General features: G+C 43.3%; 1 protein-coding gene across 1 annotated transcript in view; it reads left to right on the top strand.

Annotated features, from left to right (window-relative positions):
• Positions 1 to 1,089, top strand: part of C7H6orf136 (chromosome 7 C6orf136 homolog) — a 71,345-nt gene extending 70,256 nt beyond the window's left edge. The window contains exon 6 of the mRNA XM_053722046.1: positions 1 to 1,089. This exon is cut by the window's left edge and continues 473 nt beyond it. The gene's annotated coding sequence lies outside the window, so the exon portion shown is untranslated.
• Positions 1,090 to 25,682: the final 24,593 nt, after the last annotated feature.

Raw genomic sequence — 25,682 nt, 5'->3', positions numbered from 1 at the left:
TGCAGTTAAGTAATGTGCATGCCTTTTACCCTGTACGCATGCGTCAGGATTGCTGGGGATTTTGCGCATGCACAGTTCTTTTGTCAGAGTGTTTAAGGTAATAGGACGAAACTCGACATGGGAATGACACACTTTGGAGCCTATATTTGACACAAAGAAGCAGATTTTTAAACTAAAGTATTCGGGAATTATTTATGTAAAGTCTATTAAAGGGATATGATGCCCAAATGTTGAAGCACTTGAAAGTGATGCAGCATAGCTGTAAAAAAGCTGACTAGAAAATATCACCTAAACATCTCTATGTAAAAAAGGAAGATATTTTACCTCAAAATTTCCTAAGTATTCACACCCCACTGTAAAGAGACTTTAAGCAGCCAATCAGGATGCTAGTCCCAGGACTTGCAAGGTAACGTGTATCTGGCATGTGCAGGCACAGTCATGTTATTTTCCTATTTAGTTCAAGGAAGTTTACTATGAAAACTCACAAGATCACAAAAAACAAAGCATGACCTCAGCACTGCTGTTGAGCTATTTTTGTCCCCCCCAACTTGCAAGCTGGGCAGTAGCTGACATATAACTGTTTACTCAGCACTTAACTCTGGTGAGATGAAGAAATTGTGAGGTAAAATATCTTCCTTTTTTACATAGAGATGCTCAGGTGATATTTTCCTGTCAGCTTTTTACAGTTATACTGCATCAGTTTCAAGTGCTTCAACATATGAGTATTATGTCCCTTTAATAGAAAAACATTTCTGCACTATAATTTCTCTTCTAATATTGCTGCCCTATTTAACAATACAAGAGTATTTACTAAGAGAGGTGTAGGATTCTTTTACGATACAAACGGCTGTTATTCTAGACTTGGTCCTTATATCCCATTTCTATTTATAGTCATTTTGTCAGCCATAAAACCTCCCACTTCCATTGTACAAGGTAGTTCTTGCATTACCTCTGTGTACCAACCGTGTAGGAGTTAGGTTAGTATATTGGCTGCTGAGATACTTGGCTCTGCTCCATTTGCACGCACAACTGTTCACCCGGCCTGTGGATGTGTAACATATACTGTACATAATTAAATTATAACAAGAATTGTGTGTTGTTCTTTGATTCTGTTTATAAGCTTTAATAAAAAAATAAATGCGCACATGTGAATTTAAAGGCATTGTATGGCTTAACCCCTTCCTGTCTGTACTTATTTGTTACATTGGAAAACAAATAAGTAAAAAATTTAAATAACGCGATCGTACATGCGATCGCGTGATTTCAATGATAGGATTGGGTCAGGGGGGAATGCCTGTGACACTAGGTACGCCCTCCAGTCCGCAATCCCAGTTAGGAAGCCGATATTAAACAGTGCTCCTTTAATAAAAACAAATAGGTTAAATATAAAAAGAAACGGATTGTGTAAAAAAAAACCAGCAACAAATAACTTGGTTTTCTTGCAAAATGAGCACTTAGAAGTTCTCAATGAAGACACTGCCCTCGGGGAATTAAGAGAGCTGACATGTTGGCAAGTTTGGTTGCATTCTGTCTCTACTGAGCATGGGCAAATCTGACTCCTTGTTTATATAGTATTCACTTAAAGGAACAGTAAATACAGTATATTTGCATAAATACATAGTAAAAAGACAATGCAATAGCACTTATTCTGAACTACAAATGTCAAAGTTATGTCTATTTCCACTCCTCCTGTATCATCTAAGCCTCTGCAGACTGACCCCTTATCTCAGTTCTTTTGACAGACTTGCAGTTTAGCCAATCAGTGCTGACTCATAAATAACTCCCCCATGGAAGTGAGCACAATGTTATCTATAGGGACCACATGAACTAGTACCGTCTAGGTGTGAAAAATCTGTCAAAATGCACTAAGCTAAGAGGCGGATTTCAAGGAATTAGAAATTAGCATATGAGCCTAACTCGGTTTGGCTTTCAACAAAGAATACCAAGAAAACAAAGCAAATTTGATGATAAAAGTAAATTGGAAAGTTGTTTAAAATTGCTGCCCTATTTGAATCATGAAAGTTTAATTCTGACTAGTGTCCCTTTAAATATTATATATGGGTGAAAAAAGCTAGTACGTAACCGTCAGTGAAAACGTGTTTTATTTTCTGAAGATCTTTTAGAGGAGACAAAACATTAATTTCAGAAAAAAGTCAGTAAATTCATCAGGTGGCACAGCCAGGACAGAACTATAGATGGTCCTGGCTCTTTGCTGGAAGCAGGTACATTTTATTTATTTTACTAACTATAAAACCACAAAACAAGAGATAAAAGCAAATTCTGTATCTTGTACTTACAAATGTAAAGAGAAAACGAGCCTTTCTTTTACAAGATATGACGAGTCCACGGATTTCATCCTTACTTATGGGATATCGCCTTCTGGTCAGCAGGAGGAGGCAAAGAGCACCACAGCAGAGCTGTATATATAGCTCCTCCCTTCCCTCCCACTCCAGTCATTCTCTTTGCCTGTGTTAGTGATAGGAAGAGGTAAAGTGAGGTGTTAGTTTAGATTCTTCCATCAAGAGTTTATTATTTTTAAATGGTGCCAGTGTGTACTATTTTACTCAGGGGTAACTCCCAGACTGTGTGCTGCCCTGCTGAATATGGTTTTAGCAGATATTATCTAAGACCCAGTTTGTTACCACAGATTCCTGGAGGAGAAGGGCCTCTGGCAGTGTGGGACAAGTCATGCTGTTACTCAGCATTGAGGTATGTGCAGTCTGTTCTGTGACACCTAGTAACTCAGAAAAGACTGTTCGTTTTAACTCTGTAAGCTGGCTCTTCTGTCCAATGTCTGTGTTCTACTATACACGGTACTGAAGGGCTGCTATCATTATTTGGCCTATTGTTGGGACTACATAATGTTATGTGGGGTTTGTTATTGGGGAGATACATGCTCTTTAACCCTTTCACGTTTGGGCTGGGGATCTGGCTTGGAGTTCTACTCCGGGAAATAGCACTGCTCTAGTATGGCCCCGGCAGGGTTGTTTATAACAGCAGACCGGGAGTTGATGCTTCAAGGAGACTGGCTTATGTTTAATTTTTTTGGTCACTTCGTTTTGTGTATAATGTATCCTGGCGGCTCCATTTTACTTTTCAACGTACTGTACTGAGCCGCCCGGGAATTTCAAATTGATACGCCCACGATGGGCGGGGCATTCGTTCGCACACTGGGAGAAGCCGCGCAGTGTGTTTCTCTTGTTAAGTGTATCCAGTCCACGGATCATCCATTACTTATGGGATATTAACTCCTCCCCAACAGGAAGTGCAAGAGGATTCACCCAGCAGAGCTGCTATATAGCTCCTCCCCTAACTGCCATTCCCAGTCATTCTCTTGCACCCAACGAATAGATAGGATGTGTGAGAGGACTGTGGTGATTATACTTAGTTTCATACCTTCAATCAAAAGTTTGTTATTTTATAATAGCACCGGAGTGTGTTATTCCTTCTCTGGTAGAATTTGAAGAAGAATCTACCTGAGTTTTTCTATGATTTTAGCCGGAGTAGTTAAGATCATATTGCTGTTTCTCCAACATAGGTGTGTCCGGTCCACGGCGTCATCCTTACTTGTGGGATATTCTCTTCCCCAACAGGAAATGGCAAAGAGCCCAGCAAAGCTGGTCACATGATCCCTCCTAGGCTCCGCCTACCCCAGTCATTCTCTTTGCCGTTGTACAGGCAACATCTCCACGGAGATGGCTTAGAGTTTTTTAGTGTTTAACTGTAGTTTTTCATTATTCAATCAAGAGTTTGTTATTTTCAAATAGTGCTGGTACGTACTATTTACTCAGAAACAGAAAAGAGATGAAGAATTCTGTTTGTATGAGGAAAATGATTTTAGCAACCGTAACTAAAATCCATGGCTGTTCCACACAGGACTGTTGAGAGCAATTAACTTCAGTTGGGGGAACAGTTTGCAGTCCCTTGCTGCTTGAGGTATGACACATTCTAACAAGACGATGTAATGCTGGAAGCTGTCATTTTCCCTATGGGATCCGGTAAGCCATGTTTATTACGATTGTAAATAAGGGCTTCACAAGGGCTTATTTAAACTGTAGACTTTTTCTGGGCTAAATCGATTGATTATTAACACATATTTAGCCTTGAGGAATCATTTTATCTGGGTATTTTGATATAATAATATCGGCAGGCACTGTTTTAGACACCTTATTCTTTAGGGGCTTTCCCAAAGCATAGGCAGAGTCTCATTTTCGCGCCGGTGTTGCGCACTTGTTTTTGAGAGGCATGGCATGCAGTCGCATGTGAGAGGAGCTCTGATACTTATAAAAGACTTCTGAAGGCGTCATTTGGTATCGTATTCCCCTTTGGGTTTGGTTGGGTCTCAGCAAAGCAGATACCAGGGACTGTAAAGGGGTTTAAAGCTTAAAACGGCTCCGGTTCCGTTATTTTAAGGGTTAAAGCTTCCAAAATTGGTGTGCAATATTTTCAAGGCTTTAAGACGCTGTGGTGAAAATTTGGTGAATTTTGAACAATTCCTTCATGTTTTTTCGCAATTGCAGTAATAAAGTGTGTTCAGTTTAAAATTTAAAGTGACAGTAACGGTTTTATTTTAAAACGTTTTTTGTACTTTCTGATCAAGTTTATGCCTGTTTAACATGTCTGAACTACCAGATAGACTGTGTTCTGAATGTGGGGAAGCCAGAATTCCTATTCATTTAAATAAATGTGATTTATGTGATAATGACAATGATGCCCAAGATGATTCCTCAAGTGAGGGGAGTAAGCATGGTACTGCATCATTCCCTCCTTCGTCTACACGAGTCTTGCCCACTCAGGAGGCCCCTAGTACATCTAGCGCGCCAATACTCCTTACTATGCAACAATTAACGGCTGTAATGGATAATTCTGTCAAAAACATTTTAGCCAAAATGAACCCTTGTCAGCGTAAGCGTGGCTGCTCTGTTTTAGTTACTGAAGAGCATGACGACGCTGATATTAATATCTCTGAAGGGCCCCTAACCCAATCTGAGGGGGCCAGGGAGGTTTTGTCTGAGGGAGAAATTACTGATTTAGGGAACATTTCTCAGCAGGCTGAATCTGATGTGATTACATTTAAATTTAAATTGGAACATCTCCGCATTTTGCTTAAGGAGGTATTATCCACTCTGGATGATTGTGAAAATTTAGTCATCCCAGAGAAACTATGTAAAATGGACAAGTTCCTAGAGGTGCCGGGGCTCCCAGAAGCTTTTCCTATACCCCAGCGGGTGGCGGACATTGTTAATAAAGAATGGGAAAGGCCCGGTATTCCTTTCGTCCCTCCCCCCATATTTAAAAAATTGTTTCCTATGGTCGACCCCAGAAAGGACTTATGGCAGTCAGTCCCCAAGGTCGAGGGAGCGGTTTCTACTTTAAACAAACGCACCACTATTCCCATAGAGGATAGTTGTGCTTTCAAAGATCCTATGGATAAAAAATTAGAAGGTTTGCTTAAAAAGATGTTTGTTCAGCAGGGTTACCTTCTACAACCCATTTCATGCATTGTCCCTGTCACTACTGCCGCATATTTCTGGTTTGATGAACTGCTTAAGGTGCTCGATAGTGACTCTCCTCCTTATGAGGAGATTATGGACAGAATCAATGCTCTCAAATTGGCTAATTCTTTCACTCTAGACGCCTCTTTGCAATTGGCTAAGTTAGCGGCTAAGAACTCTGGGTTTGCTATTGTGGCGCGCAGAGCGCTTTGGTTGAAATCTTGGTCGGCTGATGCGTCTTCCAAGAACAAGCTACTAAACATTCCTTTCAAGGGGAAAACGCTGTTTGGTCCTGACTTGAAAGAGATTATCTCTGATATCACTGGGGGTAAGGGCCACGCCCTTCCTCAGGATCGGCCCTTCAAGGCAAAAAATAGACCTAATTTTCGTCCCTTTCGTAAAAACGGACCAGCCCAAGGTGCTACGTCCTCTAAGCAAGAGGGTAATACTTCTCAGGCCAAGCCAGCTTGGAGACCAATGCAAGGCTGGAACAAGGGAAAGCAGGCCAAGAAACCTGCCACTGCTACCAAGACAGCATGAAATATTGGCCCCCGATCCGGGACCGGATCTGGTGGGGGGCAGACTCTCTCTCTTCGCTCAGGCTTGGGCAAGAGATGTTCTGGATCCTTGGGCGCTAGAAATAGTCTCCCAGGGTTATCTTCTGGAATTCAAGGGACTTCCCCCAAGGGGGAGGTTCCACAGGTCGCAGTTGTCTTCAGACCACATAAAAAGACAGGCGTTCTTACATTGTGTAGAAGACCTGTTAAAAATGGGAGTGATTCATCCTGTTCCATTAAGAGAACAAGGGATGGGGTTCTACTCCAATCTGTTCATAGTTCCCAAAAAAGAGGGAACGTTCAGACCAATCCTAGATCTCAAGATCTTAAACAAATTTCTCAAGGTCCCATCGTTCAAGATGGAAACCATTCGAACTATCCTTCCTTCCATCCAGGAAGGTCAATTCATGACCACGGTGGATTTAAAGGATGCGTATCTACACATTCCTATCCACAAGGAACATCATCGGTTCCTAAGGTTTGCATTCCTGGACGAACATTACCAGTTCGTGGCGCTTCCTTTCGGATTAGCCACTGCTCCAAGGATTTTCACAAAGGTACTAGGGTCCCTTCTAGCGGTGCTAAGACCAAGGGGCATTGCAGTAGTACCTTACCTGGACGACATTCTGATTCAAGCGTCGTCCCTTCCTCAAGCAAAGGCTCACACGGACATTGTCCTGGCCTTTCTCCGATCTCACGGCTGGAAAGTGAACGTGGAAAAGAGTTCTCTATCCCCGTCAACAAGGGTTCCCTTCTTGGGAACAATTATAGACTCCTTAGAAATGAGGATCTTTCTAACAGAGGCCAGAAAAACAAAGCTTCTGGACTCTTGTCGGATTCTTCATTCCGTTCCTCTTCCTTCCATAGCTCAGTGCATGGAAGTGATCGGGTTGATGGTGGCGGCGATGGACATAGTTCCTTTTGCGCGCATTCATCTAAGACCATTACAACTGTGCATGCTCAGTCAGTGGAATGGGGACTATACAGACTTGTCTCCGAAGATACAAGTAAATCAGAGAACCAGAGACTCACTCCGTTGGTGGCTGTCCCTGGACAATCTGTCTCAAGGGATGATGTTCCACAGACCAGAGTGGGTCATTGTCACGACCGACGCCAGTCTGATAGGCTGGGGCGCGGTCTGGGGATCCCTGAAAGCTCAGGGTCTTTGGTCTCGAGAAGAATCTCTTCTACCGATAAATATTCTGGAACTGAGAGCGATATTCAATGCTCTCCAGGCCTGGCCCCAGCTTGCGAGGACCAGGTTCATACGGTTTCAATCAGACAACATGACGACTGTTGCGTACATCAACCATCAGGGGGGAACAAGGAGTTCCCTAGCGATGGAAGAAGTAACCAAAATTATTCTTTGGGCGGAGTCTCACTCCTGCCACCTGTCTGCTATCCACATCCCAGGAGTGGAAAATTGGGAAGCGGATTTTCTGAGTCGGCAGACATTGCATCCGGGGGAGTGGGAACTCCATCCGGAAATCTTTGCCCAAGTCACTCACCTGTGGGGCATTCCAGACATGGATCTGATGGCCTCTCGTCAGAACTTCAAAGTTCCTTGCTACGGGGCCAGATCCAGGGATCCCAAGGCGGCTCTAGTGGATGCACTAGTAGCACCTTGGACCTTCAAACTAGCTTATGTGTTCCCGCCATTTCCTCTCATCCCCAGGCTGATAGCCAGGATCAAGCAGGAGAGGGTGTCGGTGATCTTGATAGCTCCTGCGTGGCCACGCAGGACTTGGTATGCAGATCTGGTGAATATGTCATCGGCTCCACCTTGGAAGCTACCTTTGAGACGAGACCTTCTTGTTCAGGGTCCGTTCGAACATCCGAATCTGGTTTCACTCCAGCTGACTGCTTGGAGATTGAACGCTTGATTTTATCGAAGCGAGGATTCTCAGATTCTGTTATCGATACTCTTGTTCAGGCCAGAAAGCCTGTGACTAGAAAGATTTACCACAAAATTTGGAAAAAATATATCTGTTGGTGTGAATCTAAAGGATTCCCTTGGGACAAGGTTAAGATTCCTAGGATTCTATCCTTCCTTCAAGAAGGATTGGAAAAAGGATTATCTGCAAGTTCCCTGAAGGGACAGATTTCTGCCTTGTCGGTATTACTTCACAAAAAGCTGGCAGCTGTGCCAGATGTTCAAGCCTTTGTTCAGGCTCTGGTTAGAATCAAGCCTGTTTACAAACCTTTGACTCCTCCTTGGAGTCTCAATTTAGTTCTTTCAGTTCTTCAGGGGGTTCCGTTTGAACCCTTACATTCCGTTGATATTAAGTTATTATCTTGGAAAGTTTTGTTTTTAGTTGCGATTTCTTCTGCTAGAAGAGTCTCAGAATTATCTGCTCTGCAGTGTTCTCCTCCTTATCTGGTGTTCCATGCAGATAAGGTGGTTTTACGTACTAAACCTGGTTTTCTTCCAAAAGTTGTTTCTAACAAAAACATTAACCAGGAGATTATCGTACCTTCTCTGTGTCCAAAACCAGTTTCAAAGAAGGAACGTTTGTTGCACAATTTGGATGTTGTTCGCGCTCTAAAATTCTATTTAGATGCTACAAAGGATTTTAGACAAACATCTTCCTTGTTTGTTGTTTATTCAGGTAAAAGGAGAGGTCAAAAAGCAACTTCTACCTCTCTCTCTTTTTGGATTAAAAGCATCATCAGATTGGCTTACGAGACTGCCGGACGGCAGCCTCCCGAAAGAATCACAGCTCATTCCACTAGGGCTGTGGCTTCCACATGGGCCTTCAAGAACGAGGCTTCTGTTGATCAGATATGTAGGGCAGCGACTTGGTCTTCACTGCACACTTTTACCAAATTTTACAAGTTTGATACTTTTGCTTCTTCTGAGGCTATTTTTGGGAGAAAGGTTTTGCAAGCCGTGGTGCCTTCCATTTAGGTGACCTGATTTGCTCCCTCCCTTCATCCGTGTCCTAAAGCTTTGGTATTGGTTCCCACAAGTAAGGATGACGCCGTGGACCGGACACACCTATGTTGGAGAAAACAGAATTTATGTTTACCTTATAAATTTCTTTCTCCACGGGTGTGTCCGGCCCACGGCCCGCCCTGGTTTTTTTAATCAGGTCTGATATTTTATTTTCTTTAACTACAGTCACCACGGTACCATATGGTTTCTCCTATGCAAATATTCCTCCTTAACGTCGGTCGAATGACTGGGGTAGGCGGAGCCTAGGAGGGATCATGTGACCAGCTTTGCTGGGCTCTTTGCCATTTCCTGTTGGGGAAGAGAATATCCCACAAGTAAGGATGACGCCGTGGACCGGACACACCGTTGGAGAAAGAAATTTATCAGGTAAACATAAATTCTGTTTTCTCGGCCATCTGAGGAGAGGTAAACTTCAGATCAGGGGACAGCGGGCAGATTAATCTGCAAAGAGGTATGTAGCAGCTTATTATTTTCTGACAATGGAATTGATGAGAAAATTCTGCCATACCGATATAATGTAAACTCAGCCTTAAATGCAGTAGCAGCAACTGGTATCAGGCTGTCATGTATGTATATTTTACACTTCAGTATTCTGGGGAATGGCACTTCACTGGAATTATACTGTATGCATAAAACTTTAGCCTAATTTGCAGGGACTAGCAACAGGCTTTTTAATAACACTCAATTTATTAATGTTAAACGTTTTTTGCTGGCATGTAAAATCGTTTAATTTTCTGAGGTACTGGGTGAAAAAATGTTTTGGGCACTATTTTTTTCCACTTGGCAGTCGTTTTATTTAATTTATGACAGTTTACTGATCTCTCTCACTGTTATGTGTGAGGGGGAGGGACCTTTTTTGGTACTTTTGCTACGCATCAAAAAATTCAGTCAGAAGTTTATTGTCTTCCCTGCATGATCCGGTTCATCTCTACAGAACTCAGGGGTCTTCAAAACTTGTTTTGAGGGAGGTAATCACTCACAGCAGAGCTGTGAGATTGTAGTTGACTGTGATAAAAAAAACCAGTTTATTTCTGTATTTATTTTTTTTTTTCTGCTATCAGGTTTAGTTATCCTTTGCTAATGGGAGCAATCCTTTGCTAAAATTGTGTTTTTTTACAAAGATTTGATGCTATAACTTTTCAGTTTATTAATTTTCAACTGTCATAACTTTTTCTGTGCTTCTTATAGGCACAGTACGTTTTCATATTATAGTAAATTACTTGAAAAGTATTTCCAAGTTGCTAGTTTATTTGCTAGTGTGTTAAACATGTCTGATTCAGAGGAAGATATCTGTGCTATATGTGCTAAAGCCAAAGTGGAGCCCAATAGAAATTTATGTACTAACTGTATTGATGCTACTTTAAATAAAAGTCAATCTGTACAAATTTGAACATATTTCACCAAACAACGAGGGGAGAGTTATGCCGACTAACTCGCCTCACGTGTCAGTACCTGCATCTCCCGCTCGGGAGGTGCGTGATATTGTAGCGCCGAGTACATCTGGGCGGCCATTACAAATCACATTACAGGATATGGCTACTGTTATGACTGAAGTTTTGGCTAAATTACCAGAACTAAGAGGTAAGCGTGATCACTCTGGGGTGAGAACAGAGTGCGCTGATAATATTAGGGCCATGTCAGACACTGCGTCACAATTTGCAGAACATGAGGACGGAGAGCTTCATTCTGCGGGTGACGGTTCTGATCCAAACAAACTGGATTCAGATATTTCAAATTTTAAATTTAAGCTGGAAAACCTCCGTGTATTACTAGGGGAGGTGTTAGCGGCTCTGAATGATTGTAACACAGTTGCAATACCAGAGAAAATGTGTAGGTTGGATAAATATTTTGCGGTACCGGCGAGTACTGACGTTTTTCCTATACCTAAGAGACTTACTGAAATTGTTACTAAGGAGTGGGATAGACCCGGTGTGCCGTTCTCACCCCCTCCGATATTTAGAAAGATGTTTCCAATAGACGCCACCACACGGGACTTATGGCAAACGGTACCTAAGGTGGAGGGAGCAGTTTCTACTTTAGCTAAGCGTACCACTATCCCGGTGGAGGATAGCTGTGCCTTTTCAGATCCAATGGATAAAAAGTTAGAGGGTTACCTTAAGAAAATGTTTGTTCAACAAGGTTTTATATTGCAACCTCTTGCATGCATTGCGCCTGTCACGGCTGCAGCAGCATTTTGGTTTGAGTCTCTGGAAGAGACACTTGAATCAGCTCCATTAGATGAGATTACACACAAGCTTAAAGCCCTTAAGTTAGCTAACTCATTTATTTCAGATGCCGTAGTACATTTAACTAAACTTACGGCTAAGAATTCCGGATTCGCCATTCAGGCACGCAGAGCACTGTGGCTAAAATCCTGGTCAGCTGACGTTACTTCTAAATTGCTTAATATACCTTTCAAAGGGCAGACCTTATTCGGGCCCGGGTTGAAAGAAATTATCGCTGACATTACAGGAGGTAAAGGCCATGCCCTGCCTCAAGACAGAGCCAAACCTAAGGCTAGACAGTCTAATTTTCGTTCCTTTCGTAATTTCAAAGCAGGAGCAGCATCAACTTCCTCTGCACCAAAACAGGAAGGAGCTGTTGCTCGCTACAGACAAGGCTGGAGACCTAACCAGTCCTGGAACAAGGGCAAGCAGGCCAGGAAACCTGCTGCTGCCCCTAAGACAGCATGAATCGAGGGCCCCCGATCCGGGAACGGATCTAGTGGGGGGCAGACTTTCTCTCTTCGCCCAGGCTTGGGCAAGAGATGTCCAGGATCCCTGGGCGTTAGAGATCATATCTCAGGGATACCTTCTAGACTTCAAATTCTCTCCCCCAAGAGGGAGATTTCATCTGTCAAGGTTGTCAACAAACCAAATAAAGAAAGAGGCGTTTCTACGCTGCGTACAAGATCTTTTATTAATGGGAGTGATCCATCCGGTTCCGCGGTCGGAACAAGGACAAGGGTTTTACTCAAATCTGTTTGTGGTTCCCAAAAAAGAGGGAACTTACAGGCCAATCTTGGATTTAAAGATCCTAAACAAATTCCTAAGAGTTCCATCGTTCAAAATGGAAACTATTCGGACAATTTTACCCATGATCCAAAAGGGTCAGTACATGACCACAGTGGATTTAAAGGATGCTTACCTTCACATACCGATTCACAAAGATCATTACCGGTATCTAAGGTTTGCCTTTCTAGACAGGCATTACCAGTTTGTAGCTCTTCCATTCGGATTGGCTACGGCTCCGAGAATCTTCACAAAGGTTCTGTGTGCTCTTCTGGCGGTACTAAGACCGCGAGGAATTGCGGTAGCTCCGTACCTAGACGACATTCTGATACAAGCTTCAAGCTTTCAAACTGCCAAGTCTCATACAGAGTTAGTACTGGCATTTCTAAGGTCGCATGGATGGAAGGTGAACGAAAAGAAGAGTTCTCTCTTTCCACTCACAAGAGTTCCCTTCTTGGGGACTCTTATAGATTCTGTAGAAATGAAGATTTACCTGACAGAAGACAGGTTAACAAAGCTTCAAAATGCATGCCGTGTCCTTCATTCCATTCAACACCCGTCAGTAGCTCAATGCATGGAGGTGATCGGCTTAATGGTAGCAGCAATGGACATAGTACCCTTTGCACGTCTACATCTCAGACCGCTGCAATTGTGCATGCTAAGTCAGTGGAATGGGGATTACTCAGACTTGTCCCCTACTCTGAATCTGGATCAAGAGACCAGAAATTCTCTTCTATGGTGGCTTTCTCGGCCACATCTGTCCAGGGGGATGCCAGTCAGCAGGCCGGACTGGACAATTGTAACAACAGACGCCAGCCTACTAGGTTGGGGCGCTGTCTGGAATTCTCTGAAGGCTCAGGGACAATGGAATCAGGAGGAGAGTCTCCTACCAATAAACATTCTGGAATTGAGAGCAGTTCTCAATGCCCTTCTGGCTTGGCCCCAGTTAACAACTCGGGGGTTCATCAGGTTTCAGTCGGACAACATCACGACTGTAGCTTACATCAACCATCAGGGAGGGACAAGAAGCTCCCTAGCAATGATGGAAGTATCAAAGATAATTCGCTGGGCAGAGTCTCATTCTTGCCACCTGTCAGCAATCCACATCCCGGGAGTGGAGAACTGGGAGGCGGATTTCTTAAGTCGTCAGACTTTTCATCCGGGGGAGTGGGAACTTCATCCGGAGGTCTTTGCCCAAATACTTCGACGTTGGGGCAAACCAGAGATAGATCTCATGGCGTCTCGACAGAACGCCAAGCTTCCTCGTTACGGGTCCAGATCCAGGGATCCGGGAGCGGTTCTGATAGATGCTTTGACAGCACCTTGGACCTTCGGGATGGCTTATGCGTTTCCACCCTTCCCGATGCTTCCTCGATTGATTGCCAGAATCAAACAGGAGAGAGCATCAGTGATTCTAATAGCGCCTGTATGGCCACGCAGGACTTGGTATGCAGATCTAGTGGACATGTCATCCTGTCCACCTTGGTCGCTACCTCTGAAACAGGACCTTCTGATCCAGGGTCCCTTCAAACATCAAAATCTAATTTCTCTGAAGCTGACTGCTTGGAAATTGAACGCTTGATTTTATCAAAACGTGGTTTTTCTGAGTCAGTTATTGATACCTTAATACAGGCTAGGAAGCCTGTTACCAGAAAGATTTACCATAAGATATGGCGCAAATACTTATATTGGTGCGAATCCAAGAGTTACTCATGGAGTAAGGTTAGGATTCCGAGGATATTGTCTTTTCTACAAGAAGGTTTAGAAAAGGGTTTATCCGCTAGTTCCTTAAAGGGACAGATTTCAGCTCTGTCCATTCTTTTACACAAACGTCTGTCAGAAGTTCCGGACGTTCAAGCTTTTTGTCAGGCTTTAGCTAGGATCAAGCCTGTGTTTAAAACTGTTGCTCCACCATGGAGTTTGAACTTAGTTCTTAATGTTTTACAGGGGGTTCCGTTTGAACCCCTTCATTCCATTGATATCAAGTTGTTATCTTGGAAAGTTCTGTTTTTAATGGCGATTTCCTCGGCTCGAAGAGTCTCTGAGTTATCTGCCTTACATTGTGATTCTCCTTATCTGATTTTTCATTCAGACAAGGTAGTTCTGCGTACTAAACCTGGGTTCCTACCTAAGGTGGTCACTAACAGGAATATCAATCAAGAGATTGTGGTTCCATCTTTGTGTCCTAATCCTTCTTCGAAAAAGGAACGTCTGCTACACAATCTAGATGTAGTCCGTGCCCTGAAATTTTATCTACAGGCAACTAAGGATTTTCGACAAACGTCTTCCCTGTTTGTCGTTTATTCTGGTCAGAGGAGAGGTCAAAAAGCTTCGGCTACCTCTCTCTCCTTTTGGCTTCGTAGCATAATACGGTTAGCCTATGAGACTGCTGGACAGCAGCCTCCTGAAAGAATTACAGCACATTCTACTAGAGCTGTGGCTTCCACTTGGGCCTTTAAGAATGAGGCTTCTGTTGAACAGATTTGCAAGGCTGCAACTTGGTCTTCTCTTCATACTTTTTCCAAATTTTACAAATTTGACACTTTTGCTTCTTCGGAGGCTGTTTTTGGGAGAAAGTTTCTTCAGGCAGTGGTTCCTTCCGTATAAAGAGCCTGCCTGTCCCTCCCGTCATCCGTGTACTTTAGCTTTGGTATTGGTATCCCATAAGTAATGGATGATCCGTGGACTGGATACACTTAACAAGAGAAAACATAATTTATGCTTACCTGATAAATTTATTTCTCTTGTAGTGTATCCAGTCCACGGCCCGCCCTGTCACTTTAAGGCAGGTAATTTTTCCATTAAACTACAGTCACCACTGTACCCTATGGTTTTCCTTTCTCTGCATGTTTTCGGTCGAATGACTGGTAATGGCAGTTAGGGGAGGAGCTATATAGCAGCTCTGCTGGGTGAATCCTCTTGCACTTCCTGTTGGGGAGGAGTTAATATCCCATAAGTAATGGATGATCCGTGGACTGGATACACTACAAGAGAAATAAATTTATCAGGTAAGCATAAATTATGTTTTTTGGGAGTCGGACAGTGTACTTGACTCCAGTGTTTGTCTGGACCGCGTGGGTGGTAGAAAAACACCGGCGGTTTTAGACACTTTGTTGCTCGGGTTGCCGTTGTCGCTGCGTCATAGGGAGCAGGTAGGCGCCGCAGCAGAGCTGTGGCGAGGTGCTTATTTTCAAGTGTACAGTTACTGTTCAAATTTAGTTAACTTTACTGGGATATGTAAGACACGATTCTTTTTCTCCAAAGACACAGTTATAAAAAGTTTTATACAGAGTGCTGGGCAATTTTTTTTTAAAGGCACAGTTGTTTTTTGTTTTGCAAACGGCTCTGTTGCATATTTTAAAATTCTGTATGTAAAAAGTGTATTACATAAAAAATGGTATTGGTCGTAAAATGTAATTATCAATGGATGATCTTAATGCCAGTACTTATTCCATGTGTTTAAATGCCAATGTGGAACCCCCTGTTACTTTTTGTCCCCCATGCACTGAGAGGGCATTGCAATGTAGAGAGCAGATTTTCTTTAACAAAGATATATCTAAGGATGTTTCTCAGACTGATGAGATTCAGGGTATGCCGCAACTTTCTCCCCGAGCATCACAACCTTTAACGCCCACTCAAGCGACACTGTGTTCTTCAACTGCGTCCACTTCTTTCACTCTGCAGGATATGGCTGCAGTTATGTCATCCACTCTTACGGAAGTTTTATCTTAGTTGCCAGTGTTACAAGGCAAACGCAGCAGGACAGAAGGCCACGTGGTTCCTGCGACTTCTGATGCTTTAATGGCTATCTCTGATATACCTTCCCAGGGCTCTGAGTTGGGGGGTAGGGAGGCCCTGTTGGAGGGGGAACTGTATGACTCTGGAAGTACATTGCCCCCGACAGAATCGGACGTCATGTCTTTCAGATTTAAACTTGAACCCCTTCGTCTTTTGCTTCGAGAGGTTTTGGTGACTCTGGATGACTGTGACTCTATTGTGGTCCCACCAGAGAAATTGAGTAAGATGGACAAATACTTAGAGGTCCCTTCTTATTCCGATGTCTTTCCGGTTCCTAAGAGAATTTCGGAAATTATTGCAAGGGAATGAGAAAGACCGGGTATCCCGTTCTCCCCTTCCCCTATTTTTAATAAAATGTACCCTATAGCTGACACTGTTCGTGACTCTTGGCAGACGGTCCCTAAGGTGGAAGGAGCTATTTCTACCCTGGCGAAGCGTACGACTATTCCTATCGAGGAAAGTTGTGCTTTCAAAGACCCCATGGATAAGAAGTTGGAGGGTCTTCTCAAAAAACTCTGTTCATCAGGAGTTTTTATTGCAACCGGCGGCCTGCATTGTAACAGTCACGACTGCGGCTGCTTTTTGGTTTGACGCTCTAGAAGAGTCTCTTAGAACCGAGACCTCTTTAGAGGAAATACAGGACAGAATTAAGGCGCTTAAGCTGGCTAATTCTTTTATTACGGATGCTTCCTTTCAGATCACCAAATTAGCAGCTAAGAGTTCGGGCTTCTCCATCTTAGCACGAAGAGCTTTATGGTTAAAGTCTTGGTCTGCGGATGTGTCCTCTATATCCAAGCTTTTGGCTATTCCTTTCAAGGGAAAGACCCTATTCGGGCCTGATTTGAAAGTAATCATTTCTGATATTACGGGAGGTAAGGGTCATCTCCTCCCTCAAGACAAGACATCTAAGCAAAGGGGACGATAGAGTCATTTTCGTTCCTTTCGTAATTTCAAAGGAGTCCCCCCTTCCTCTTTCGCTAAACAGGAAGGGAATTCTTCTCAAGCCAAGCTCACCTGGAGACCCAACCAGGCTTGGAACAAGGGTAAACAACCCAAGAAGCCCGCTGCTGCTCCAAAGACAGCATGAAGGGGCGGCCCCCGATCCGGGACCGGATCTAGTAGGGGGCAGACTTTCTCTCTTTGTCCAGGCTTGGATAAGAGACTTTCAGGATCCCTGGACACTAGAAATCGTGTCTCAAGGGTATCAGTTGGAGTTCAAAAATTCCTTCCCAAGGGGAAGGTTTCTTCTTTCATGATGGTCTGTAGACCAGATAAAAAGAGAGGCGTTCTTACGTTGTGTAAAAGACCTCTCCACTATAGGAGTAATTTGTCCCGTTCCAAAACGGGAACAGGGGCAGGTGTTCCCAAGAAAGAGGGAACGTTCCAACCCATTTTAGATCTCAAGAGTTTAAACAAGTTTGTCAGAGTTCCATCCTTCAAGATTGACTATTTGGACAATTCCATTGATCCAGGAGGGTCAATATATGACTACCGTGGACTTAAAGGATGCATATCTTCATATTCCTATCCACAGAGATCATCACAAGCTCCTGAGGTTTGCCTTTCTGGACAAACATTTTCAGTTTGTGGCCCTTACTTTCGGGCTGGCCACGGCACCCAGGATCTTCACGAAGGTTCTAGGGTCTCTGCTGGTGGTTCTCAGGCCGCGGGGCATTGCAGTGGCACCTTATCTGGACGATATTCTGATCCAGGCTTCGTCTTATCAGCTGACAAAGTCTCATACCGACATTGTTCTATCCTTTCTAAGGACTCACGGGTGGAAGGTGAATCTAGAAAAGTTCACTAATTCCACAGACAAAGGTTCCTTTCCTGGGAACTCTGATAAACTCTATATCCATGATAATCTTTTTGACATAAGTCAAAGTTAAAGATTATGAATACATGCCGATCCCTTCAGTACAATCCTCGGCCATCAGTGGCTCAGTGCATGGAGGTAATTGGATTGATGGTGGCGGCAATGGACATCATTCCGTTTACTCTCTGGCAGAAAAGAGATGAAGATTTCTGCAAGGAGGATTATGATCTTAGCACTTTGTAACTAAGATCCACTGCTGTTCTCACAAGGGCTGAAGAGTACAGGAAAACTTCAGTTGGGGGAACGGTTTGCATGCTAAGCTGCATATGAGGTATGTTCAGTCTATGTTTTTCTAGACAGACTGTGTTTATTCTAGAAAAGGCTGGCAATATCCCCATGGGGAAAGGGTAAGCTGTATTCAGACACTTGGATAGGAATTTCAGCTTGCTTGAAGGGCTCATTTGTTACTGGTGACACTGTTAGGAAAAAACGTTTTTGGTCAGTAAATGATGCAATTATAACGTTTTTTGAAGAGACTAAAGGGGTCATTGTGGCTTGTGTTAGGGTTTTTTAACCCACATGGTTAATTAAGAGACACTCAGGTGTTTTTCTAATAGGCCTCAAAACATTGAGTGAGGTGGGAGGGGCCTATTTTCGCGCCTCAGTTGCGCAGTTTCTTTTCTTTAAAGACATTCAACTGCTTATCTAGAGGTTCCTGCTGTGTTTGAGGGCTGTAAAGGAGGTTTTTTTCCCTCACAAATCGTTCTGAAGGGCAGGTAGGCGCAAGGTGCTGGAAGTCTTTTTTTACCGGTTTTGACGTTTTTTAAATCCGGTTTTGCCATTAAGGGGTTAATTGTTTATTTGCATAGCTGTGCAAAGTTACTAAGGCTATAAGATACTACTGTAAACATTTCGTTAAGTTTACTGCTTTTTTACACTGTTTTGCAGAACTTGTGCAGCTTTTTTTCTCTTAAAGGCACAGTACCGTTTTATTTCTAAGTGTTATTTACTTTGATTATAGTGTTTTCCAAGCTTGCTTGTTACATTACTAGCCTGTTTAACATGTCTGATACCAAGGAAAATCCTTGTTCAATATGTTTGGAAGCCATTGTGGAACCCCCTCTTAGAATGTGTCCCAATTGTACTGATATGTCTATAAATTATAAAGAACATATATTAGCACTTAAAAATAGGGCAATAGATGATTCTCAGTCAGGAGTAAATGAGGGTTCGCCATCTAGCTCTCCCCAAGTGTCACAACCAGTAACGCCCGCACAAGTGACGCCAAGTACCTCTAATGCGTCACATTCATTTACTTTACAAGACATGGCCAAAGTTATGAATACAACCCAACCCTCACTGAGGTTTTATCCAAACTGCCTGGTTTACAAGGAAAGTGGGACAGCTCTGGGTTAAGGGAAAATGCTGAGCCGTCTCACGCTTTAGTAGCCGTATCTGATATGCCCTCACAATGCTCTGAAGGGGTGAGGGATTTGTTATCTGAGGGAGAAATTTCTGATTCAGGAAAGACGCTTCCTCAGATTCTGATATGACGACCTTTAAATTTTAGCTTGAACACCTCCGCTTATTGCTTAGGGAGGTATTAGCAACTCTAGATGATTGTGACCCTATTGTGGTCCCAGACAAATTGTGTAAAATGAATAGATACTTAGAGGTTCCTGTTTACACTGATGTTTTTCCAGTCCCTAAGAGGATTGTGAATATTCTTGCTAAGGAGTGGGATAGACCAGGTATTCCGTTCACTCCCCCTCCTGTTTTTAAGAAAATGTTTCCCATATCTGATACCATAAGGGACTCATGGCAGACAGTTCCTAAGGTGGAGGGAGCTATTTCTACTCTGTCTAAGAGTACAACTATACCTATTGAGGACAGTTGTGCTTTGAAAGATCCCATGGATAAAAAATTAGAGGGTCTCCTGAAGAAAATTTTTGTTCATCAAGGTTTTTCTCTCCAACCTATTGCATGCATTGTTCCTGTAACAACTGCAGCTGCTTTCTGGTTTGAGGCTCTAGAAGAGGCTCTTCAAATGGAGACTCCATTAGAGGAAATTATGGACAGAATTAATGCCCTTAAGTTGGCTAATTCTTTTATTACAGATGCCACTTTTCAACTGGCTAAATTAGCGGCAAAGAATTCAGGTTTTGCCATTTTAGCACGCAGGGCGTTATGGCTTAAGTCCTGGTCTGCTGATGTGTCATCTAAGTCTAAACTTTTGAACATTCCTTTCAAGGGTAAGACCCTATTCGGGCCTGAATTGAAAGAGATTATTTCAAACATCACTGGAGGGAAAGGTCATGCCCTCCCTCAGGATAGATCAAATAAGATGAGGACGAAACAAAATAATTTTCGTTCCTTTCGGAACTTTAAGAGTGGTCCCACTTCAGCTTCCTCTGCTACAAAGCAAGAGGGGAATTTTGCCCAATCCAAGTCAGTCTGGAGACCTACCCAGGCTTGGAACAATGGTAAACAGGCCAAGAAGCCTGCAGCTGCCTCTAAGACAGCATGAAGGGGTAGCCCCCGATCCGGGAGCGGATCCTAGTAGGGGGCAGACTCTCTTTGCTCAGGCTTGGGCGAGAGATGTTCAGGATCCCTGGGCTTTAGAGAGAGATGTTCAGGATCCCTGGGCTTTAGAAATTATGTCCCAGGGATATCTTCTGGAATTCAAGGGCTCCCTTCCAAGGGGGAGATTTCACATTTCTCGATTGTCTGTAAACCAGACAAAGAGAGAGGCATTCTTACGCTGTGTAGAAGACCTACATACCATGGGAGTGATCCGCCCAGTCCCAATAGAGGAACAGGGGCTAGGGTTTTATTCAAACCTATTTGTGGTTCCCAAGAAAGAGGGAACTTTCAGACCAATCTTGGATCTCAAAGTTCCATCATTCAAGATGGAGACTATTCAGATCATCATCAATTCCTCAGATTTGTCTTTCTAAACATGCATTTACAGTTTGTGGCCCTTCCCTTTGGGTTGGCCACGGCTCCCAGAAAAGTGCTAGGGTTCCTTCTGGCGGTTCTACGACCACGGGGCATAGCAGTGGCGCCCTATCAAGACGACATCTTAATTCAGGCGTCAACTTTCCAGCTAGCCAAGTATCACATGGACATCGTGTTGACTTTTCTGAGATCTCACGGGTGGAAGGTGAACATAAAAAAGAGTTCTCTCTTCCCTCTTACAAGAGTTTCCTTCCTAGGGACTCTGATAGACTCAATAGAAATGAAAATATTTCTGACAGAGGTCAGAAAGTTAAAGCTCTTAACCACTTGCCGAGCTCTTCATTCCATTCCTCGGCCATCAGTGGCTCAGTGTATGGAGGTAATCGGACTCATGGTAGTGGCAATGGACATAGTTCCTTTTGCCCGTCTACACCTCAGACCACTGCAGCTATGCATGCTCAAGCAGTGGAATGGGGATTATGCAGATTTATCTTCTCAACTGCATCTGGACCAGGAGACCAGAGATTCTCTACTGGTGGTTGTCTCAGGACCAACTGTCTTAGGGAATGTGTTTCTGCAGGCCAGAGTGGCTCATTGTAACGACAGATGCCAGCCTGCTAGGCTGGGGTGCAGTCTGGAATTCCCTGAAAACACAGGGCTTGTGGTCTCGGGAGGAAGCTGAGAGCGATATTTAATGCACTTCAGGCGTAGCCTCAGCTTGCTGCGGCCAAATTCATCAGGTTTCAGTCAGACAACAACACGACTGTAGCTTATATCAATCATCAAGGAGGAACAAGGAGTTCTCTAGCGATGATGGAGGTAACCAAAATAATCCGGTGGGCAGAGGATCACTCTTGCCATCTCTCAGCGATCCACATCCCAGGAGTAGAGAACTGGGAGGCGGATTTTCTAAGTCATCAGACTTTTCATCCGGGGGAGTGGGAACTCCATCCGGAGGAATTTGCCCAGGTGATTCAGCTATGGGGCACACCAGAATTGGATCTGATGGCATCTCGTCAGAATGCCAAACTTCCTTGCTACGGGTCCAGGTCCCGGGATCCCAAAGCGGTACTGATGCTCTAGCAGTGCCTTGGTCCTTCAATCTGGCCTATGTATTTCCACTGTTTCCTCTCCTTCCACGTCTGGTTGCCAGAATCAAGCAGGAGAGAGCTTCGGTAATTCTGATATCACCTGCGTGGCCACGCAGGACTTGGTATGCAGACCTTGTGGACATGTCCTCGGTTCCACCGTGGACTCTGCCAATGAGGCGGGACCTTCTAATCCAAGGTCCGTTCACGCATCCAAATCTAATTTCTCTGCGTCTGACTGCTTGGAGATTGAACGCCTGATTCTATCAAAGTGTGGTTTCTCTGAGTCGGTCATTGATACCCTGATTCAGGCTAGAAAGCCTGTCACCAGGAAGATCTATCATAAGATTTGGCGCAAATATCTTTATTGGTGTGAATCCAAAGGTTACTCGTGGAGTAAGATTAGGATTCCTAGAATATTGTCTTTTCTCCAAGAAGGTTTGGAGAAGGGATTATCTACGAGTTCCCTAAAAGGACAAATATCTGCTTTGTCTATTCTACTTCACAAACTTCTGCCAGATGTTCCAGACGTTCAAGCATTTAGTCAAGCTTTGGTCAGAATCAAACCTGTATTTAAACCTGTTGCTCCGCCATGGAGCCTAAACTTAGTTCTTAAAGTTCTTCAAGGGGTTCCGTTTGAACCTATGCATTCCATAGATATTAAGCTTCTATCTTGGAAAGTTTTGTTTTTAGTAGCTATCTCTTCGGCTCGAAGAGTTTCTGAGCTATCTGCTTTACAATGTGATTCACCTTACCTTGTTTTCCATGCAGATAAGGTGGTTTTACATACCAAACCTGGGTTTCTTCCTAAGGTTGTTTCTAATAAGAATATCAATCAAGAGATTGTGGTTCCTTCTTTGTGTCCTAATCCTTCATCTAAGAAGGAACGTCTGTTACACAATCTTGATGTGGTTCGTGCTTTAAAGTTCTACTTACAAGCAACTAAATATTTCCGTCAAACATCTTCTTTGTTTGTTGTTTATTCTGGTAAACGGAGAGGTCAAAGGGCTACCGCTACCTCTCTTTCCTTTTGGCTGAAAAGCATAATCTGTTTGGCTTATGAGACTGCTGGCCAGCAGCCTCCTGAAAGAATTACTGCTCATTCTACTAGAGCTGTGGCTTCCACATGGGCTTTTAAAAATGAGGTTTCTGTTGAACAGATTTGTAAGGCGGCGACTTGGTCTTCGCTTCATACTTTCTCTTGTTAAGTGTATCCAGTCCACGGATCATCCATTACTTATGGGATATTAACTCCTCCCCTACAGGAAGTGCAAGAGGATTCACCCAGCAGAGCTGCTATATAGCTCCTCCCCTAACTGCCATTCCCAGTCATTCTCTTGCACCCAACGAATAGATAGGATGTGTGAGAGGACTGTGGTGATTATACTTAGTTTCATACCTTCAATCAAAAGTTTGTTATTTTATAATAGCACCGGAGTGTGTTATTCCTTCTCTGGTAGAATTTGAAGAAGAATCTACCTGAGTTTTTCTATGATTTTAGCCGGAGTAGTTAAGATCATATTGCTGTTTCTCGGCCATCTGAGGAGAGGTAAACTTCAGATCAGGGGACAGCGGGCAGATTAATCTGCAAAGAGGTATGTAGCAGCTTATTATTTTCTGACAATGGAATTGATGAGAAAATTCTGCCATACCGATATAATGTAAACTCAGCCTTAAATGCAGTAGCAGCAACTGGTATCAGGCTGTCATGTATGTATATTTTACACTTCAGTATTCTGGGGAATGGCACTTCACTGGAATTATACTGTATGCATAAAACTTTAGCCTAATTTGCAGGGACTAGCAACAGGCTTTTTAATAACACTCAATTTATTAATGTTAAACGTTTTTTGCTGGCATGTAAAATCGTTTAAATTTCTGAGGTACTGGGTGAAAAAATGTTTTGGGCACTATTTTTTTCCACTTGGCAGTCGTTTTATTTAATTTATGACAGTTTACTGATCTCTCTCACTGTTATGTGTGAGGGGGAGGGACCTTTTTTGGTGCTTTTGCTACGCATCAAAAAATTCAGTCAGAAGTTTATTGTCTTCCCTGCATGATCCGGTTCATCTCTACAGAACTCAGGGGTCTTCAAAACTTGTTTTGAGGGAGGTAATCACTCACAGCAGAGCTGTGAGATTGTAGTTGACTGTGATAAAAAAAAAAAAAAAAAACCTTTATTTCTGTATTTTTTTTTTTTTTTTCTGCTATCAGGGTTAGTTATCCTTTGCTAATGGGAGCAATTCTTTGCTAAAATTGTGTTTTTTACAAAGATTTGATGCTATAACTTTTCAGTTTATTAATTTTCAACTGTCATAACTTTTTCTGTGCTTCTTATAGGCACAGTACGTTTTCATATTATAGTAAATTACTTGAAAAGTATTTCCAATTTGCTAGTTTATTTGCTAGTGTGTTAAACATGTCTGATTCAGAGGAAGATATCTGTGCTATATGTGCTAAAGCCAAAGTGGAGCCCAATAGAAATTTATGTACTAACTGTATTGATGCTACTTTAAATAAAAGTCAATCTGTACAAATTGAACATATTTCACCAAACAACGAGGGGAGAGTTATGCCGACTAACTTGCCTCACGTGTCAGTACCTGCATCTCCCGCTCGGGAGGTGCGTGATATTGTAGCGCCGAGTACATCTGGGCGGCCATTACAAATCACATTACAGGATATGGCTACTGTTATGACTGAAGTTTTGGCTAAATTACCAGAACTAAGAGGTAAGCGTGATCACTCTGGGGTGAGAACAGAGTGCGCTGATAATATTAGGGCCATGTCAGACACTGCGTCACAATTTGCAGAACATGAGGACGGAGAGCTTCATTCTGCGGGTGACGGTTCTGATCCAAACAAACTGGATTCAGATATTTCAAATTTTAAATTTAAGCTGGAAAACCTCCGTGTATTACTAGGGGAGGTGTTAGCGGCTCTGAATGATTGTAACACAGTTGCAATACCAGAGAAAATGTGTAGGTTGGATAAATATTTTGCGGTACCGGCGAGTACTGACGTTTTTCCTATACCTAAGATACTTACTGAAATTGTTACTAAGGAGTGGGATAGACCCGGTGTGCCGTTCTCACCCCCTCCGATATTTAGAAAGATGTTTCCAATAGACGCCACCGCACGGGACTTATGGCAAACGGTCCCTAAGGTGGAGGGAGCAGTTTCTACTTTAGCTAAGCGTACCACTATCCCGGTGGAGGATAGCTGTGCCTTTTCAGATCCAATGGATAAAAAGTTAGAGGGTTACCTTAAGAAAATGTTTGTTCAACAAGGTTTTATATTGCAACCTCTTGCATGCATTGCGCCTGTCACGGCTGCAGCAGCATTTTGGTTTGAGTCTCTGGAAGAGACACTTGAATCAGCTCCATTAGATGAGATTACACACAAGCTTAAAGCCCTTAAGTTAGCTAACTCATTTATTTCAGATGCCGTAGTACATTTAACTAAACTTACAGCTAAGAATTCCGGATTCGCCATTCAGGCACGCAGAGCACTGTGGCTAAAATCCTGGTCAGCTAAATCTAAATTGCTTAATATACCTTTCAAAGGGCAGACCTTATTCGGGCCCGGGTTGAAAGAAATTATCGCTGACATTACAGGAGGTAAAGGCCATGCCCTGCCTCAAGACAGAGCCAAACCTAAGGCTAGACAGTCTAATTTTCATTCCTTTCGTAATTTCAAAGCAGGAGCAGCATCAACTTCCTCTGCACCAAAACAGGAAGGAGCTTTTGCTCGCTACAGACAAGGCTGGAGACCTAACCAGTCCTGGAACAAGGGCAAGCAGGCCAGGAAACCTGCTGCTGCCCCTAAGACAGCATGAATCGAGGGCCCCCGATCTGGGAACGGATCTAGTGGGGGGCAGACTTTCTCTCTTCGCCCAGGCTTGGGCAAGAGATGTCCAGGATCCCTGGGCGTTAGAGATCATATCTCAGGGATACCTTCTAGACTTCAAATTCTCTCCCCCAAGAGGGAGATTTCATCTGTC

Source organism: Bombina bombina, chromosome 7 (assembly GCF_027579735.1).
Source record: "Bombina bombina isolate aBomBom1 chromosome 7, aBomBom1.pri, whole genome shotgun sequence".
Classification (NCBI taxonomy): domain Eukaryota; kingdom Metazoa; phylum Chordata; class Amphibia; order Anura; family Bombinatoridae; genus Bombina; species Bombina bombina.
The sequence above is the reverse complement of the archived record's forward strand: the minus strand, read 5'-3'. Positions and strand labels throughout refer to the sequence as shown.